The sequence below is a fragment of the Nelumbo lutea genome, chromosome 2 (assembly GCF_056320005.1).
Source record: "Nelumbo lutea isolate HS-2025 chromosome 2, American lotus-T2T, whole genome shotgun sequence".
Taxonomy (NCBI): Eukaryota; Viridiplantae; Streptophyta; class Magnoliopsida; order Proteales; family Nelumbonaceae; genus Nelumbo; species Nelumbo lutea.
Window position 1 is genome coordinate 102,154,817 of NC_142685.1, and position 19,250 is coordinate 102,174,066.

The 19,250-nt window shown below is 40.6% G+C and overlaps 1 non-coding gene across 1 annotated transcript; it reads left to right on the plus strand.

The window, feature by feature from the left end:
• Positions 1-13,813: 13,813 nt before the first annotated feature.
• TRNAG-UCC (transfer RNA glycine (anticodon UCC)) lies at positions 13,814-13,884 on the plus strand. Its single transcript has one exon. It is a non-coding gene; the product is annotated as a tRNA-Gly (tRNA).
• The last annotated feature ends 5,366 nt before the right edge of the window (positions 13,885-19,250 follow it).

Here is a 19,250-nt window from a genome sequence, read left to right on the forward strand (position 1 = left end):
GTCTCTCTGCACCTGAAACCAATTTGAGAACCAGCTTTTACTCTAGAAATCAATCCGATGGTAAACTCTTATCATCCCTGATTGGTTGAACTTGCATCTTGGTCGTCAATCTAGAAGCAGGGCTATATGGATTTTCCGGTCGGAATCATAGGATAATATATTAATGGGTCCTTTACTATAAAGTCCCTTATTTTAAGCATTTACATAAACTTACACTACAGTTTTCATTTTAGTAAAACACTCCTATAATTTCCAACCTATTTGCTTAATCAGCCTTTCTTCAATAAGTATTTGTTTTATCATCTCAAAATAATGAGTAGACAACGTTTAAAGGCATGAGTCATGATAGCTTATTCCATAAGTACCCCTAACATTTTTTCATAAAAAAGAAAACAAAAGCGACCAAATAGAGACCAATGAAATAGTTGTTTATATCATACCAGGAGTAAAAATGGTATTTTGACTAAATGTGAATGAATCAGTTCAGAGCAATTCTAGCCATGTGAGTTCATATTGTATTATGCACTTTGCCATCAATGTCATTGCAAACACCTTGGATATATATCAAGTATGTAAGGAAGGTGGTAACTGGCTGTAGCTAAAGTCAAAGAAAAGATTCACATGTTTGGCCACCGACAGAAAATGATCGCAACACGACTGAATGTTTTGGATATCAGTTGACTCCAAGTAAACGAATTTAGTATTTGATTAATAATAAATGAAAGCAGGTTAATTAGTAGGGTTAAGTCGAATGAACAAGAAATATTCTTACTACGAATGAGGGTTCTAAATGTGAATAATCCAAACGTGGAAGACATGGAAATTTCTTGTGATCCAAACTTTTTTTAATACCAAAAAATTGGTCATGAGTATGGGTCCAGTTTTGAACCCAAGAACCACCTTACTGGACTTCGTACTGGATGGTCAAACATTTGACCCAGAAACCGGTGTCCAAGTGATTCCATTTCTGTCCGGTTTCAAAACCATGGTATACTAAACCCTCTCATTCTCATTTGAAATTAGAATTTTAATAAATGGAAATTGGATACACTTAGCTTTTTGGTTGGATTTAGGACTCTAGGCCCCATCAGCCCATTTGCAAATACTATTGCATTTGCATCTTCACATTTTTGCTTCATCATTTTCATTTTCTTCATAACCATTTCTTTCTTTGTTTTTTGTGTAAATGGAAATTTAAAAACTTTAAACAATCCTCCTGTGTGGAATCGTGTATATATAGTCAAGTAGTAAGTCGGAAACATGGATTAATGCAAACTATTAATATACCTAAATGTATACCTCCTACCTTAAATGGACCAGGGAAGGCCAACGAGCTCAAAATCATAATCCATATCTGGACAAAGAGGGATGGGCCTTAAACACCATTGGGCCATCCCAGCCCATAAAGAAATACAAAAGAATGTATCAACAAGTAATTAGAACAGGTTTAGTTGTTAACCAGTAATTGGAATGTCTACCTTAGAAAACAATTGCAACAACATGAACACAAAGTTTCTGATGCGTCGCAATTTGGCTGTTCCTAGCTGGCAGTGAAGTGGCTTCCAGTTGATGGTGGAGGCGGCTGATCTACACAGAAAATCAGAGAACCCGGAGATGTTTACCCGATGAGGTCACTCCGATGCTTAAGTTAGTATTTGCGAGTTGGTATGAATTTGGAAAGCAAGAAAGCTAGTAAGCAGAGGTTGCGTGTACCTTGGGCCCCTAGAGGGAGGGCCTTTATATAATGGAGTCCTCGAGGGCTTTGCGGAGTAGTTCCGAGATTATCGCCATGATAGAGTCCGTTTCCACGTTAATTAGGGATAAACGTTATCCACTTAATGTTAACCACTTCCGCCCGAATCGTGCGGGGAGATAATGTTGGGCGTTACGAGGTGTAATCCCGCAAAATCAGGGAACCGTTAAGGGTAGCTTTTTAGGACTCTTAGGAAGGCAGATCGGTATACTCGGGCTAGTTTACTCGAACTAACAATCTCGAGCTTCCGCTCATATACTTTAGATTAGACTAAGTGTCGATGTCACAACCTGGTACCAAAGTACTCTTAGCTCAGGGTGATCCCAGCTCGGGAAAGTCTTAGCTCGAGGTATCATAGTATTACCTTGAGCGAGTTGTCATGCGGTTGTAGTGAGCTCATTATGTTGGAGTGGTATCAAGCTCGTTACACTGAGTTGTCACTTATGTTGAGTCATGTCCACGTGTTCCCTCGTTGTGAGGTCGGGCCAAATCACCCTCCATCAATTGCCCCCCACTCCCCGAGCCAGGGGTCCTAACTTGGTGTGGGGAGTTCACGAAGTGACGGGTGGATTTGGCTCGAAGTCTAGGCCATCAAATCGGGTTGTTCATTGATCGGACCAGTTCGCTGCTCAGTTCAATCAAGGACAACCCGGGTTGCATACAGTTCACGCGCGGATGTCACGCGATCTATAGACTCTACAGATGCCAAAAAATGTGCTAAATTGATTTTGGCATCGAAGGTCATGCAACCGGTATTCTTAGAAGCCATTGGATTGTCTTGATCTTGACTGTTGATTCCCTGGCATTGCGTCTATAAATAGGGGGGGGGGGACCCAAGCCATTTTTTCTGCGATAAGTTCATTAGCGTTCACTGAGTTCGCCGGTTAAACTCCTTCAGATCGGGTTTCCCAGTTCGTCATTCTTTCAGTTCGGTCATCTTTCTTGGTGAGTCACCCTAGCTTCTCTTTTCAGTTTGTTTCAGTTCATAGTTATGTCAAACCATAGTTTTGATAGTCTTCTAGATGAGCCCAAGGAGGGTACCTCGGCTCAAGTAGGTGTCTTTGAGGTGCAGTCATCCTACGAGGCGCAGGAGGCTTCGGATAATCCGGTGTCCACCTCTCATTGAGGTTGGGTGTAGGACAAGTTCAATCCCTCAACCATGACTGTAGATAGACTTAGGGCCCTGATACATTAGTACAACCTCCCAAGGGAGTACACCTATAACCTTCCTGCAGGCAACTTCCCTTGGGAACACGATCATGATGAGATCGTGGTTTTTGGAGAACAACTCGCGGCTAGACTCTGTTTTCCTCTTCACCTCCTAATCATAGAAGTCTTGAAGCACTTTGATGTCACCATAGACCAACTTCACCCGAACTCCATCCGGAATGTGGTCGGGACAATTTCTCTTTGCTTTGACTACGCCCTACCCCTTGACCTCGACATTTTCTCCTCTATCCTATCCATAAAGAAGAATGCCTCTTGTGTTCTCCCCAAGCATAGGCGGACTTACTACCTGTCCCCTTGCCCGGGCTATAAGCTATTGCACGGCCTTCCCCATAAAATCCTGGCCTAGAAGCAGGATTATTTCGTAGTCCGCAATTCCACGGGGTGGCCCTTTCCTACCCATTGGAGGGTGGCAATTCAGGACTCTGGTATTAGGCTGGACTTGAAAACAAGGGAAACACTACAATCTTCGACAGAGCTCAGCCTCAACTACGCAGACTACATCACCAAGAAAAAGCTCATACAGGTTGGCCTGAACCCTGGTAGGTCGTCTTAGTTTGGAGTTAGTATCTTACCTTAATAATTGACACTCCTAATGGCATCACTAATGGCGAGTTTTGTTGCAGGTCCCACAAAGCAGCTCAGTGCAGATAGGCTGTTCGGGAAAATGAAGGGGAGGATGAAGCAAGCTACTAAAAGAGCTCACACCGAATCTCCACGGCCCCCTACTCCCGAGCCTGAACAACCCTCTGGTTCTCCTCTGGTGATCGATTTAGACGAACCAGAGAAGGCCCCACCTTAGGAGCCTGAGACATCTATGGGACCTGCCCCTATGACAGCTGTTACTTCTTTGGGGAGTGAGGGAACAGCCAGGAGTATTCTGAACCCGCAATACAGCCTTCGCAAGAGCAAAGGGGTGTGTGTGCCGAGGAGGTCTTCAATTGGGCCGAACTATCGCCTGCTCAGCTTGGAGCTCGAGCAGCTACCCACTGCATGATGGTAAGTCTTCTTCTATTTCAATTTCGGTATTTATAGCCTCATTGGTGCTAACTTGTATTCTCTTGGCAGGTGAACTCCGTCATGCATGCCCTGATTCTCCAATCCGAGATGCACCTGAAGTGGGTTTTGGCCATCGAGAGCTCATCTCGTGAGGCTCACACCGAGCTGAAGTTAGCTCGCGGCCAGATCCACTAGCTTGAGGGTGATACGCAAGCTCAGAAGGGGTTGATCAAGGTGCTGATGTTGGAGAAGGAAGATCTGTTGCACCGGGTGGAGAGCCTCAAGGCCAATGTTAAGGAATGGACCGAGATTCTCCTCAAGGCTATGGATGAGGCCAAGGTCAAGGCCGTTGAGGACTACAAGAACTTAGAAGAGTTCGATGGGGTGCTGGTGGAGGCCTACCACAAAGGCTTCAAGCTCAGCAGGTGGCTGATCAAGAGCGAGTTCCCGTAGCTCGACATAAGTGCCGTCACCACTTCGAAAATCATAGGAGTGTTAGACAGTTTTATATGCCCTTAGCTTCAATCCATTTTGATGTACTTTTGACATTTAGTGTAATTAAATAAAGTACATGTTTGATTCACGTTGTTTGGTATAATTCTGTGTAAGACCCTAAAACTGGACACTTATAGAAACTTGTATTAGTTTTAAATGTTCACAGCCATTGGATAAGTCTAGGGAGATTTATCTTGCCAAGGTTGATGCTGATGTGCCACCAAGTGTTGGGATGAATTGTTTCGGCCATCAGGGTAAGACCCAAGGCACATGCAGTATGGGATTGCTTGAACCCTTGAATCGGACCAGATTTCCAGTATTGCCCTAGACCTTGGAGACAGATGGGCAAAAGTGGAAAGTTACACCTGACCCCTGGACTCGATTATGACACATCACTAGGTGTCGGATCGGGTTGTCTTTGATGTGTCAATCAGTGAGATCCTTAGTGGGGGTCAAAACCTGGACATGTTGGGACAATCTAAGAATTCATCTGAGTGAGTGATCATAGTGACAGGATCAGCCCCTTTGTCGGACAATGGTAATGATCGGAAATGCACTCTCTCTGATGGAAACCAAACTGCCAGCAGTTGAATTCAATCGTTGGAATTTTGTTTTGCAAAATTAATATATATATATATATATATATATATATATATATATATGTACGGTTTCAAAAGATTTGCAAAAGGTTTTAATTCCCGGGATCCATGTGAGTAGAGAGTTCGGCATTGTTCCTTGCAGCCGAGGGAGAGGTCTTCTCTTATCAAGCAGTGCTTGATCATTAAGGGCTGAGAGGTTAAGTGTAAGACCATTTAGGATAATACATGATGGGCTAATCTTGCACCTGCCCACAGTCCCTGGGTTTTTATAAGATGACTTGGTCAAGGGACCACTTAATGTAAGTGTTGGGCCCATAGGGTCCATGTGATGGGCTTAAGGGGGTCACTGAGTTTTTCAGTGAATTTGGCTGGGCCTTGTAATAAAGGCTGGGCTGAACCCATGTGGCTGGTGTGTAGATCAATGCTTGGGTCCCACGCCATACAAAGAAGCCCAACTGGGCAGCAGATTGGAAACTAGTTAAACACTGAACACTTAATGGGCCAAAAGCCCATCTCGAACTGGGCTGATATGATCACCTATTCATGGGGCGAATCTGAGATTAATGTTAGTAAAAGGATTGAGTCTTTAACCTTATCCACTCTAAGAGACCAAATTCAAATTAGATTTGAATCTAGTAACCTCCTTATAAGATCAGGAGTCAACTAACTTAATCTGCAGATAGGATTAAGATTATCCCCTATCCAAATACTGATTTGGATTGGGATAACTCCCAAAAATTTTGAACTAGGGTTGGTATGCAAGAGATACCTCCTGCAAATTGATTTTTGATCTCACACAGGCTCCAGAGAGAAGAGACACAGTTCAGCCCTCTTCGTTCCTGGATTTTTCCTCCAGCAATCGTCATTCCCTATTGCAAGATTGGATCATTGCAGCAATAGGAAATCTAGAAATCAGTTCTTGACAACAGTCTTGCAAGAAAGACCAAAAAGGTTCCATGTTCAAAGTTTCCAGAGGATTCTTGCGAAGGATCCGGTGTGTAGTACGCACCCTGCTGGTTCCGTTCCATCCACAGCTGTGTCATCTTCAACAGGAGCAGATCTTGGTTTCTTCTTTAGCGTGAACACCAACTTTGAGAGATATTGTTTCTCTGGATCAAGTATAATCCTTCATGTTTCCTTTTGGTTCAGATCTAGATTGATTATGGTTCAAGTAGAATCCTTGAACATTGTATTCTAAATTTTAGGGAATATGATTCCTAGTTAGAAGAAGGTAGGAAAATTTTTGAAATTCGCCCACCCATTCCGCACCCTTCATGGCGTCCATTAGATGGATCCTACCATTCTTTCAGTGGTATCAGAGCCCCAGGTTCAAATCTTGAACCAAAAGAAAACCAGATCTGACCCTACACAGATGGACAGAAGATGTTCAACCAAGATTTACGCAGATTGCTTTCCTTTTTTTTTCAAGAAATGGTTTCTTGTTAAGGGGGATTGATCTGAAATTAATTTTTGTTAAATCCAAAATTTATTAGAATTGTTCTTTATTTATTTTTTATTTAATGGACTGTTCGAACCTAGAGATCGCAGTGCAGTTTTGGCGCAGATGGTCTGCGCACCCTTTTTCTATTATTTTATTCAATTCGGTCTATAAATAATTTTTTTTTATTTTTCTAGACTGAATGTATAGGATTTGATCAATAATGTAATTAATTAATAGAAAAAGGATTTCTGTTATTTATTTTCTTGATTAAAGAAGGAAGAAGATGGCGGCGCTGGAGATTTGCAGATGGAGAAATCGCTTCCTGCGATTTATAGTTTATGAAACTGTAACATTAGTGATAAACCTCTATTTTGCAGATGGTGCGAATAGTCCATAGTTGATTTGTGTTTGTTTAAAATCAAGATTATTAATTTCAAATCTTTCATGAATTAATTCTTGAATTGAAAATTAGTTTTGGACCATTTCAGACTAGATTGGACCAAAACTGTTTCGACCAAATCTGGGGTTTGAAAAGGGCTGTTTTTCAGTCCATATTTCTCACACTTGTTGTTCCAAATCTGATGTTCAATTACAGGAATTAATTCGGCCCACCTGTAAAGCCCAGTTTTAAAGGGTTAAAGCTGCAAAAGCCCATTATTGTGAGAAAAATTGTATGGGCCGAACCGCTAACTGCAATTCAGCCCATACACCTAGTAGACATTAATTGTTAATGCTTTGGGTTTTTAAATGGGCTATTTGATGGGCTTTACAGCAGTTAATTGATTGGATCAATTCCTCCTTTACATGTGATGTTTGGATGTTTGATGTGCTGCGACCATGGGCCATAAGCACTTGGCCCATGTTGACTCGTTAGTGGCTCTTGCGCACACCATGGTTGAATGCACATCATTGCCATGGTGTCCCTTAAGGTCATAGGATGACCCCTCTTTGCTTGGTGGGCCCCACAACCCTGAAAAGGGATGCATAAGGACCCCTAGCCGATTAAGGCCCACCAGAAATCTGACTTTATAAAAGTCAGTGGGAGCCACTTTGGTTTGACCTAAATGAGAACTAGGGCATAATTTTGTTCCCTCCAGCAATTATGAATGCATGTGATAGGGAGATCCATATGATGGACTCTCTAAAGGCCTTCCATCATTAGCACAATGATGGGTCCATCAGTAATGAGGAAACACACCATAAAATTGGGCTATCCATTTGCCGTTGGATCTGTTAGAGTGTTTCATAAGATGATAGGGGCGTCATAGACCGATGTAGGAGGGGCTTCACCAGAAAATGGGAACTCTCTCACGGTACCTTGGCGTAACTTGAATATGATGGGTGTGCACTCACTGGACAGAAAGGTTTACCTAAAAACGGCTCTGAACCTTGTCTGACAGAGGTCAAAGGGATACTCATTTGATGAGTGGATATGATCCGTCACAGAAAGGTGGTGGGGTTTTGCAGCTAAAACAGTTGGCTTCACACACCCTATTTGATTTCCCACATTTCTAGAGACATTTCATCATCTCCGTCACTGAGAAATGAGGGAAATCTCAGAGATGAACAAATGGGAATGGAACATAGATTAAAAACCATATCAACTTGGTTGACCAAGAACTGGGAGTCGCTGCAGACGATGATGTGTTTGGTTGTACTTCATTTGCTAGAGCCAGCCCGGCTATCAGCGCTTTATACTCAGTTTCATTGTTGGATGCAACGAACTCAAAGCATAGCGCATACTCCAGTTTCACTCTGATTGGCCCATACAGAATGATTCTAGCCCTGCTACCCTGTTGGTTTGATGAGCCATCCACATGGATGATCCAGGGCTCCTCACCCCAGGTCAGCTTCGGTCTAACTAGGAGAGGAGCCGCGCTGGTTGAAGCTTCCTCGTTGTGCTTGGTTTCGACTAACTCAGGGATCTCGGTGCTGTAAGTGCATTCTGCGACAAAGTCAGCTAAGGCTTGGACCTTGATAGCAGTTTGCGGCTTGTACGGGATGTTGTACTCACTGAGTTTGATGGCCCACTTCGTCAATCTACCAAAGAACTCGGGCTTGAGCAAGGCTTGACTCAAAGGCTTATTGGTGAGAATGACGATCGTATGAGCTTGAAAGTACGGTCAAAGTTTATGAGCTAGGATGACTAGCGCGTACGCCCATTTTTTGATCTCGAGGTACCTTGTTTCTGCATCCTACAACACTTTGCTAACATAGTAGATGGGTCGTTGAACCCGATCTACCTCTTTTGTCAGTACCGAGCTGATTACCTCGTCACTCGCGGAGAGGTATAGCTCCAAAATATCTCCCTCCTTGGGTCAGGTCAAAACCAGGATGCTAGCGAGGTACCTTTTGAGCTCGTCAAAAGCGAGCTGGCACTCTTCGGTCCATTCAAAATCCTTACTTCTTCTAATTGCCTTGAAGAAAGGTAGGCAGCGATTTGTCGATTTAGACATGAAGCAGCTCAGAGTGGCTATGAAACCATTCAACCTTTGAACCTCCTTCAATTTTCGGGGTGGTCTCATATCTAAAATGGCCTTGATTTTATTAGGATTGGCCTCTATACCATGTCGGTTAACGATGTAACCCAGAAACTTACCCGAGGTGACACCGAAGATGCACTTATTAGGGTTTAATTTCATATTAAATTTGTGCAAAATTTCAAAAACAGAATGCAAATCTTTAATTAAATCATTGGAAAATTGGGATTTGACGACCATGTCGTCTACATAGCACTTGACTTTTTTGTCAATCAATGGCTCAAACAGTCGGTTTACAAGTCTTTGGAAGGTTTCCTTGGCATTTTTCAGTCCAAAGGGCATGACCTTGTAGCAGTACAGGCCTAGCTCGGTTATGAAGGCCATTTTTTCCTCATCGATAGGGTCTATTCTGATATGGTTGTAGCCCGAATAAGCATCCAAGAAGCTCAGTAATTCGTGCCCTGAGGTTGCGTCCACCAAATGGTCGATCTTGGGAAGTGGGAAGCAGTCCTTTGGGCAAGCTCGATTCAGATTGGTATAATCGACGCACATGCACCATTTATCGTTGGCCTTTTTTACTAGAACGGGATTGGCTACCCAGCTCGGGTAATGGACCTCCCTGAAGAAATCGGCTACGAGAAGCTTCCCGACCTCCTCGTCAATTGCTCTCCAACGCTCCGGGGCTTGGTTACGTTTCTTCTATCTAATGGGCCTAACTACAGGATTAGTGTTCAGTTTGTGAGTGATGACTCTAGGGTCTATGCCAAGCATCTCTGCCGAGACCATGCAAAAAACATCTAAATTTTTAAGTAAAAAACTTACCAGCTAAAATCGTAGTGGCTCTGCAATCGAAGCGCCGATCTGGAGAGTTTGAGTTAGATCCTCTGTCGAAGTAGGCACGGAGACCATCTCTTCTATGGGTGTAGCTCGCTCTTCATAGTGCTTCATTGGTCATTCCAACTCAAGGTCATCTACTGCCTTGGCTTTCCCTTTGAGGGTGGCAACGTAGCATTTGCGAGACTTGAGCTGGTCGCCTCATGCTACCCCTACTCCGAAGTCCATTGGGAACTTCATAGACAAGTAGTAGGTGGACACTACTGTGGGTAGAGCGTGGGTGATTGGCCGACCTACTATGGCGTTGTACGGGGAGGGAGTCGCGATCACTAGAGAAGTGTGGTCGAATCTCACAATGCTAGGCCAAGTGCTGACCTCCATAGGTACTAATACTCTTCCCAAGGGCCTGACTACCTCTCCGCTGAAACCTACCAAGGGAGTGTTCGCGGGCTGGATGTAGCTCTCCTTAAGCTGGAGCTTGTCGAATACATCCTTGAAGAGTATATCTACCGAGCTGCCGGAGTCGACTAGGACGCGCTTCACCTCGAAATCATTTATTCTTATCTTTATGACAAGCGCATCATCATGGGGGTACTGGACTCTGCATGTGTCATCTTCAGTGAAGAAGATCGGTTCTTCTAACCTTGGTCGTTTTGGAGGATTCTACTCTTCCCTTTGGATTTCTCGAGCTAACGTCTTTGTCGCAGCTAAGGTGCAACCCGCGACAATTGACCCACCAGTGATCATCTATATCACACCCCGAATAGGCCTTTCTTCAGGCAGCTATCTTTGTGGCTGCTCATTCTGCCTATTGTTGGATTCACGAGCGTCTCTACCTTGCTCCTCTTGCCGACCTATTTGGTTTTTATTATTATTTTGTATAAAATTTTTCAAATATCTGCGACGGATGAGCTCTTCTATCTCATCGCGGAGGTTTTTACAATTTTCGGTGCTATGAACATGATCTCTATGAAAATGGCAGTATACATTTCAGTTCCTTGTATTCAGGTCTCCTCTCATCCGAGGTGGCCACTTCACATAAGCTGCGTCATTGATCGCTATAAGGACTTCTGCTCGCTTCGCGTTCAATGGCGTATAATTTGTCCTTTCAGCTAGAGGAGCTCGGAAAGACTGGTCTGGCTTACCTCCTCGAGATGCATCTTCCTTTTTCCTCTTGTTGTCCCCATTAGTTGAGGTCTCACCTTCTCTTTTCCTCTTCTTGGATGGATTCTCACTCTTCTGGTTCATCTCCTCCTCTGTTCCGATGAACTGGTCCACGAGCTTGAACTCTTTGTGTGTGATGCCTCTTTTAACTGCTATAAGCCTCACTGCGGGGTCTAAGTCAAGTATCTACAGGCATGCATCGTTGAACCTCTTGATGTAGCTGCGGATAGATTCCCCCTCCCTCTAGACTATGCCAAGAAGGATTTCTCGGACACCTCTTGTTGGTAATGAAGTGTGAGGTGAAAATCTACACGAACTGCGCCCAACTTTTGATTGTCCCGGGCGCGAGGTTTCTATACCATGTACAAGCTACCCCCTTAAAAGTAGTGGAGAAAGCTACACACATGCAGGACTCATATGCCCCAGCTAAGTGCATTTGTGACTGGAAAGAATCTACATGGTCATTCGGATCGAATGGCCCATCATACTTGTCTAGGGGAGGTACCTTGAAATCTTTTGGCATCGGGACAGCCAGGAGTTTGGGAGATAGAGGAGATGGCACGGATAGGAGCGGAGTAGTCTTCACTGTCCCCCAGCTCGCCTCTTCCCTTCACTTAAGTAGTTCAGGTAAATTCTGGGTTGCTGCTCAGTGAGCTCTGCAACATCTCTTTTGCTTCTTCATTGGCTCCGCATTGATGCTATTGGCTTCTGTGTTGTCAGGCACAGTCTTTGCAGGGAGCAGTTCGGACTACTGGCGGCGATGGCTGTGGATGGAGTGACCTTGTTTAAAGCTCACGGCTAGGACCTTGAACTGGTTTTCTGCAAGTGGAACCTCGAACTGTGAAGGCCGAGGTGATGTGGGTCTAGTAGGCTGAGAATCTCCTGACCTAATTACATGCTGCGAGGTGGGAGGAGTAACTAGTCAAGAGGATTCTGAGTTTGAGAGGTCTCTCCTTAGCAAGGGGAGCATTCACTCCGACGGTGGGGCTTAGCTTGCTGTGTGGCCTGATGTCGAGGTGGAACTGGTTGCTGGTTCTAAGGCAGTGGTGGAAACTGCTACTGGTACTGCTGTTGATAAACGTGGTGCAGTACTTGTTGCTGGTACAACTGGAACTGTTGGACCTATTGCATTTGAGCTTGCATGTTTCGCATACAGTGTACCAGGCCCTCAAGTTGGTTTTGTCCAGCTACCGAGGGAACAGATGGCTCCGCAAAGGTAGCACCTATCATGGAGGGGAGTGGAGCATTCATTGGTGCCATGATCTGAGGCACGTTCAGAGTAGGGACCCCATCGACAAAGAGAGCCACAGTGAACTAACCTATGCATACCGTTGGGATCTGAGGTTGTCCCCCATAGGTGTTCATGTCAGTGTTGCATCCGGCGTTGTTGGAGAAAGCCATGCAAATTTTGAAAGTGCTTGGTGGAAAGAGGCTTTTCGAAGCGTTCCCATAGACGGTGCCAATTGATGCGTCGCAATCCGACTACTCCTAGCTGGCAGTGACGTGGCTTCCGGTTGACGGCGGTGTTTACCCAGCAAGGTCGCTCCGATGCTTAAGTCAGTATTTGCGAGCTTGTATGAATTTGGAAAGCAAGAAAGCTAGTAAGCAGAGGTTGCGCGTACCTTGGGCCCCCGGAGGGAGGGCCTTTATATAATGGAGTCCTCGCGGGCTTTGCATAGTAGTTCCAAGATTATCGCCATGATAGAGTTCGTTTCCACATTAATTAGGGATAAACGTTATCCACTTAATGTTAACCACTTCCCCCCGAATCGGGTGGGGAGGTAATGCTGGGCGTTACGAGGTGTAATCCCACAAAATCAGGGGGCCATTAAGGATAGCTTTTTGGGACTCTTAGGAAGGCAGATTGGTATACTCGGGCTAGTTTAGCTAAACTAATATTCTTGAGCTACCACTCATATACTTCAGATTAGACTAAGTGTCGATGTCGCGACCTGGTACCAAAGTACTCTTAGCTCGGGGTGATCCCAGCTCGGGAGAGTCTTAGCTTGAGGTAGTGTAGTATTACCTTGAGCGAGCTGCCATTTGTGGCGAGCTGTCACACGGTTGTAACGAGCTCGTTATGCTGGAGTGGTAGCAAACTCATTACGCTGAGTTGTCACTTATGTCGAGTCATGTCCATGTGTCCCCCCGTTGTAAGGTCGGGCCAAGTCACCCTCCATCAGTTTCCGTGTCAATTGGACCGAATTTGATCAAATTCGATTTAGTTTAATATAAATTCATTGCAAATAGACAAGATTCAATTCAATTTCATAAATACTTTAGATCATTTTGGATCAGTCCGGTTCAATGTTTATTTTGATGGATTATAGATTGATTGTGACTGGGTTATCGGTCTGAGTAGAGACTCCAAATTTTGCTTGAAATAGTTCTCATGTGATGTTATCCCTTTGTGGTGTCAATAAAGTATTTTGGTTTGAGCAAACCAAGCATAACAAAAAAGTTTGTAGTGATGAGAACCCTCTCCTGTGTCGAAGGTTCAAACTTCAAACATCTATATACACCTTGATACGTGAGAAGGGGTATCTCACGGTATCACTACTTCGAACCTAACACATCATTCATTCTTTTAGTAATTTCTTCCAAAATTTCCCTATCTTGAAAAGGTTGTTTCAGGGAGGCGGCCCATATGATATATTTATCGTGTCAAAATTTTTAGCCTTGACTATGACCACTTTAGAGGCTAAACCGCATTCATGTATTTAGATAAATTGATTTAAATTGAATATAATTTCGCATGTTTGATTATATCTGGTTAATTTGGTATACGGAAGTAAAAGGAAAACATAATTTCAAAACTGTTGCGTTTGTAGTCCAACGGTTAGGATAATTGCCTTCCAAGCAATAGACCCGGTTCGACTCCCGGCAAACGCATTATTTTACTATAAAACTTTTTGCAAGGCTCGTTTGTCTTCAACTATATTTTAGTGTTTAAATGACTTAAAGGTACCCAGCTTTCTTGAACTTTTGTAAGAGAGTCTTGTGTTGACTCAGAGCACTCTGCTGCATTCAATGAACTGTCTTCACTTAGTGACTTAAAGGTACCCAACTTTTTCATGGAGGGACTACCTTGCGATGCCATAAGCTGCTGTGGGAAAGCCCTACCAAACGGGTACTCAAAGAATAGCATCGACGGAAGTTGAACGACCTGTTTCTGTTTGTATACAACTCTTTGGAGAGGTCAAAAAGGGGCCCGTGCCAAAGCTATTGAGGATGCAGCCAAAGCTCCGACCTCCAAGGTGGTCCCAACCACAAAGAAGGTAGAGCAGAAGCCTTGAGGCAAAAAAGAAGGTATTTATATTAGGGCTATCAACGGATTGGATCTGGATCCGATCGGAACAGGGTGGTCCCTGTCCAAAACTGATTCTTAATTGAGACAAAATAACATACCTAAAACTTTCCTGGTTAATTGTCAGGTGGGACCCAATAGACCTAATTATATTAAAAATTATATTTGTTTATTTAAATAATAATTTAAAATTTAAATTTAATAAAATGATAGAACAATGTTAAATTATTTATATGTTAATAAATTAAGTATTTTTAAATAGTATTATATCATATATATATATATATATATATATATATATATATATATATATATTATCTATCAAATTTATCATAAATTATGGTAAAAATTACAAAAAAATTAGAAACTATATATATATATATATATAATCGATTTCAGATTTGAATCGGTTCATGATAGGCAAGAATCAAAACCAACCCAATTATTAATTTGGACAAAGTCATGAAACCAGAATCATTATAATTGATTCGGTTGGTTTGGATCCTTCGGATAAACCCCACCTATTGACAACCTAATATATATACACCATATACCCGAACTTGTTGAGATAGAAAATCTTAATAGCATCACTGGGTCATTTGGGCCAAACTGGGTTGCGGTGCATAACTACTTATATATTTTTCAGTTGGCCAAATCCTAACCTAGCCTTGAATTGGCTTGGCTCCATAGTCCATACCCAGTAAATCAATATTTCAGGTTGGAATACAAGAATCATGTTGGATGGTCCTGTTTTTCTAGACTTGGCAAAGAAAAGTTAGGTTTTTGGGAATTGATTCATTTGATTTTTTTTAGATAAACTTCCCATATTGGCTTAAAAGTTGGGTTTAATTATAGTTCGAATATTAGGGTTTTCCGTGTTGGAGAATGTCTGCTTATTTAAGATTCATTTTATAGAATTTACCGACTTTTTTTTATCGCTTTGTTTAGAGTTTTTGATTAATTTGGGAATTGAATCTTTTGGTTTTCAGTATATTGGTTGGGGCGTTACTGATTTACTTTTGAATAATGTGCATGCTAAATTAATCATAGTTCCAGTATTTGTGAAACATTCTACTTCTCAACCATGGCAGCATTATGTTCAAAGACATGGTCTCCTTTTGGTGATTCAATAATTGTATTCTATCATTGGTATTTAGTTGTCTTGAAGTTGTTATGGTCACTGAATATGAGAGGATAATTAATGGTGAATTAACCTTATTTTTAGATTACACCAGTCTTGAAAGGGAGTTGCAAAATACAAGGACCTGTAGATGAGGTAGAACATGACAATTAGGAGAATACGGTGAGACATCATTGACACTAACAGGGTAATTTCAAGTTCGGATAATCTCATCTATCTGTTTATGTTTTAGCATCTTCAATTGCATCCAAATGGCATCATGCAACATTTTATATTAATTGTACTTTGTTTCATGTCGGCATCGTTTTAATTCCAGTGTTTGGTTCCTAAGAACACTTGTTATTTGTATTTTTTTCTATAAAAATTGTTTGTTTGTTTATGGATGTGCAAGATATGTTATATTGAAGTTCTTAGGAAAACTATATATCTGTTTAGGGAATCCATTAATTTCCCCCAGCAGAGATTAATACATGGGCTCTGAAAAACTTTTGGGAACTTTCAACTACTTTGTTAGTACTGCTTGTGTTATGGTTAGTTGGTGGTTCTTAATACTTGAAGGGAACATATTATTTACTCATTGTAGTTATGAGATGTTAGTTTCCAACATTCAAAGATGTGTCCTTATACTCCTGCTCCCGTCTTTCTTGCTCTAGTTGACATAATCTCAAGAATGGACCAAACCTGTCATGGGTATTAATGGCCCCAAGAAAGTTCTACACATTATTTAGAAATATATGTTTTCCATGCCACCAGTCTTCCTACTCTCACTAGATTTGAATCACTGGTTTGGGCATTAAATTTTAGAATTTCGAGAAAATACTTGAAAATAAAAAATAAAGAATTATAGTCCATCGATGAAGAGGTTTCACTTAACCGGTACATCCATATAAAAAAAGAAGATACATCATAAGACAATTATAGTTCTAGAGGGGTTATTAGTTATTACTATTGATACTTATAAAAAAATTAGCTATTACTGTTGATTATTTCATCCTTTCTGAAGTTATGGAAAGAAAAGAAAAACGGGGAAGGGGTGACTTTTTATTCTTGAAAAAGTAGTAGAAATTGTTGTTGCAAATACAAGATGTGGGCAAAGAATTTTCAAAAAAAATTTGGGGTGTAGGGTGGAGAAATATCCAATTATGTTTTTGGGACCTTGGCGTGAAAACCCACAATTTTTTCCTTATTGATATCAAGTAATTGGAAATTTTCAGAAATGGTTACCAATGTGGAAGAGGAAGTACATCTCTAGACACTAAATAAGGAAGACTTATGCTCGGGCAAATGTCCTGGTTTACTATCTTTTAGTGTTCCAGAATCCTAATAAGTTGAGGAACCATATTAAACAACTTTACAGGAATTTTTTTATGGGATGGAGGAGAAAAAGAGACCTTATTAGGATTGGATATTTATGTGCGATGAGCAATCAAACCTTTGGACATCCATTATTTGCAAGAAATTCAGGATGAACACAAACATGTGGGGCAATAACATCAACTCACACCATTTTTGCAACTACAGTTTGATCTCCTCTTTCCCACGCATTATTCAATTCACCTTGCATAAGGATGTTGTAATTTTTGGTTTGGCATGGCATTTACATTTAAACATCTTCCTACGAATTCCAAGATAGAGGAATTTGTCTCCCTTATCAATAATCCTAGGGATGTTTTCTCCATCTATCCTTGATTCTAGAATTTGTTTGCCCTAAACCCAATCATTAGGTTTCTTACCACTAAATATTTTCCCCATAGGCCCGGACTTTGATTTTTAACCCTGATTAACATGTATTCCTTGGAAAAAAAAAAAAAAAAAACTATCTTTCTTTTGTTCTACCTAGAGTATGCTTCTCTTTATGGTTGGCAACCCTAGGAAAGATCAGCACTATTGATTCAGTCCTAAAAGAGAAGGATGCCCATCCTGTGGTCAATTTGGGAAGAGAGAAAATAGGATCTTCCTAGGGCAAGAAAAGTCCAAGGAAGCACTTGTGGGGATTGTCACCATCAAGGTTATACCAGTGAATTCTGTACGGTCAATTACAAGCAATTTCTTAGAATTTTGTATGATCTATAGGTGTAACTGAATCATTTTGATCTTTGATCTCTTAATGGAAGTTTTTTTTATTGCCTTTTCTTTTTTTGTGAAAATGTGAACTCTGACAATGAGAATGATAGATCTCGTGACTGTTAAGTAGGTAAATGTCATTTACAGTCACTAATATTCTTGAGATTATTTTTGTTTCTTTTCTTTTTCTACTGATGTTACGAGTGTTTTGAATTTAAAGTTAAGTAGAACATTTGTGAATAATTATTTTCCTATGAATTATGAAGGAATTTTAAATGTCTGATCTATAATGCATGGGCAGTTGGACTTCTAGTACGAATCAACATGGTTAATACTGCTCGGGAGAAATTGGCCTACAAGTGTGCGACAGATTATAAAAGCTCAATATGTTGGTAAGCTTTACTCTATTTATGTTTGTTCTAGCTCTCCCCTCCTCTTCATTTTCCCCCTTGATTGTCATTACTGGCTACCCGAGGTGTCTATATCAAGGTGCTATTTTTATTTTTTGGTTGATTACAATTCACTGCATTCTTATATAAGTGCTATCTGGCATCAAGATTAATGTAGTAAACTTATTTATTTATTTTTAACAAACTACACACATCTTTTAAGATTGGATGAATGAAACATGCTAGGTTTATTTTGGTCGATGCTTTGTCATTGATGAGTAACCACCACCAAGGCAAAAGATATCTCTTAGTTTCGCTAATCAAAAGAGATATCTCTTAGTTTCATTGATGAGAAGAGATATCTCTTAGTCTCCAATTAAGTGTACCCTAATTTCTACTCCTTTTATTATTTAATCCATATTGCATATATTCTGCTTCTGTTTTGGTTATTTAAAAACCTTTTGTCTCTAAGAAATTTATCCATAATCATATATAACTTTAAGTTGTGAATTACCCGAACCTATTATTTGTGAAAATTAATTATTAAATTAACAAAAAATTGTGATAATTATTTCAATTTACCACACTTATTGCTAATTTATTGCAATGATAAAAAAATATTGATAAATAAAAAATAATAAGAGTAATTTTTAAAATATTTTTTTGTTGCTTTTGTAATTTGATAATTATGAAAATTCCAGTATCATAGTAATTTTGTTATTCACGAATTATTTTAAAATTTTCAAAATTCTGTAAAATTTACAACAACAATTATCATTATATTATTTGTAATAACTAACAGTAAATTATTTTTAGTTATGGATGAATTATTAGAAACTATTGAAATTGTAAGAATTATTTGTTTCAAGAATAGTTTTAACCAATTTCATTTAAATTAATCTCATTAAAAAGTATAAATAATAATATAAAAATGTGGATCCCTTCACCGAAAATGTGAAGTATTTAGGTACCCTGGACAGCTTTGGGTGGAATTGGAGCTCAGAATGTGTCACCTCTTTTTATTATCTTCCCCATGAAAGAAAATTTCGTGGTCAACCAAAGTTTCTAAGAATCATGCATTTGCATTTTGGACAATCATACATGTAAAGTAACACTTTACATGTTTATTTGTTCTTTTTTTTTTTTTGAATTTATTGGTTGAAGGCATGATAGATATACTTCTATAGAGTTAGGCTAAGGGAAGGAGCTTATCTTGTTTTGGTTCTTGATTGTAGATGTTTATTGTATTATTGCTGTTTATTAGGAAATTGTTAGGTATAGGATTTCTATCATGCATAAAATTATGAATGAAATGCTGAAACTGTCATTTAATCTTGAGGATGCAGTCATTTTTATT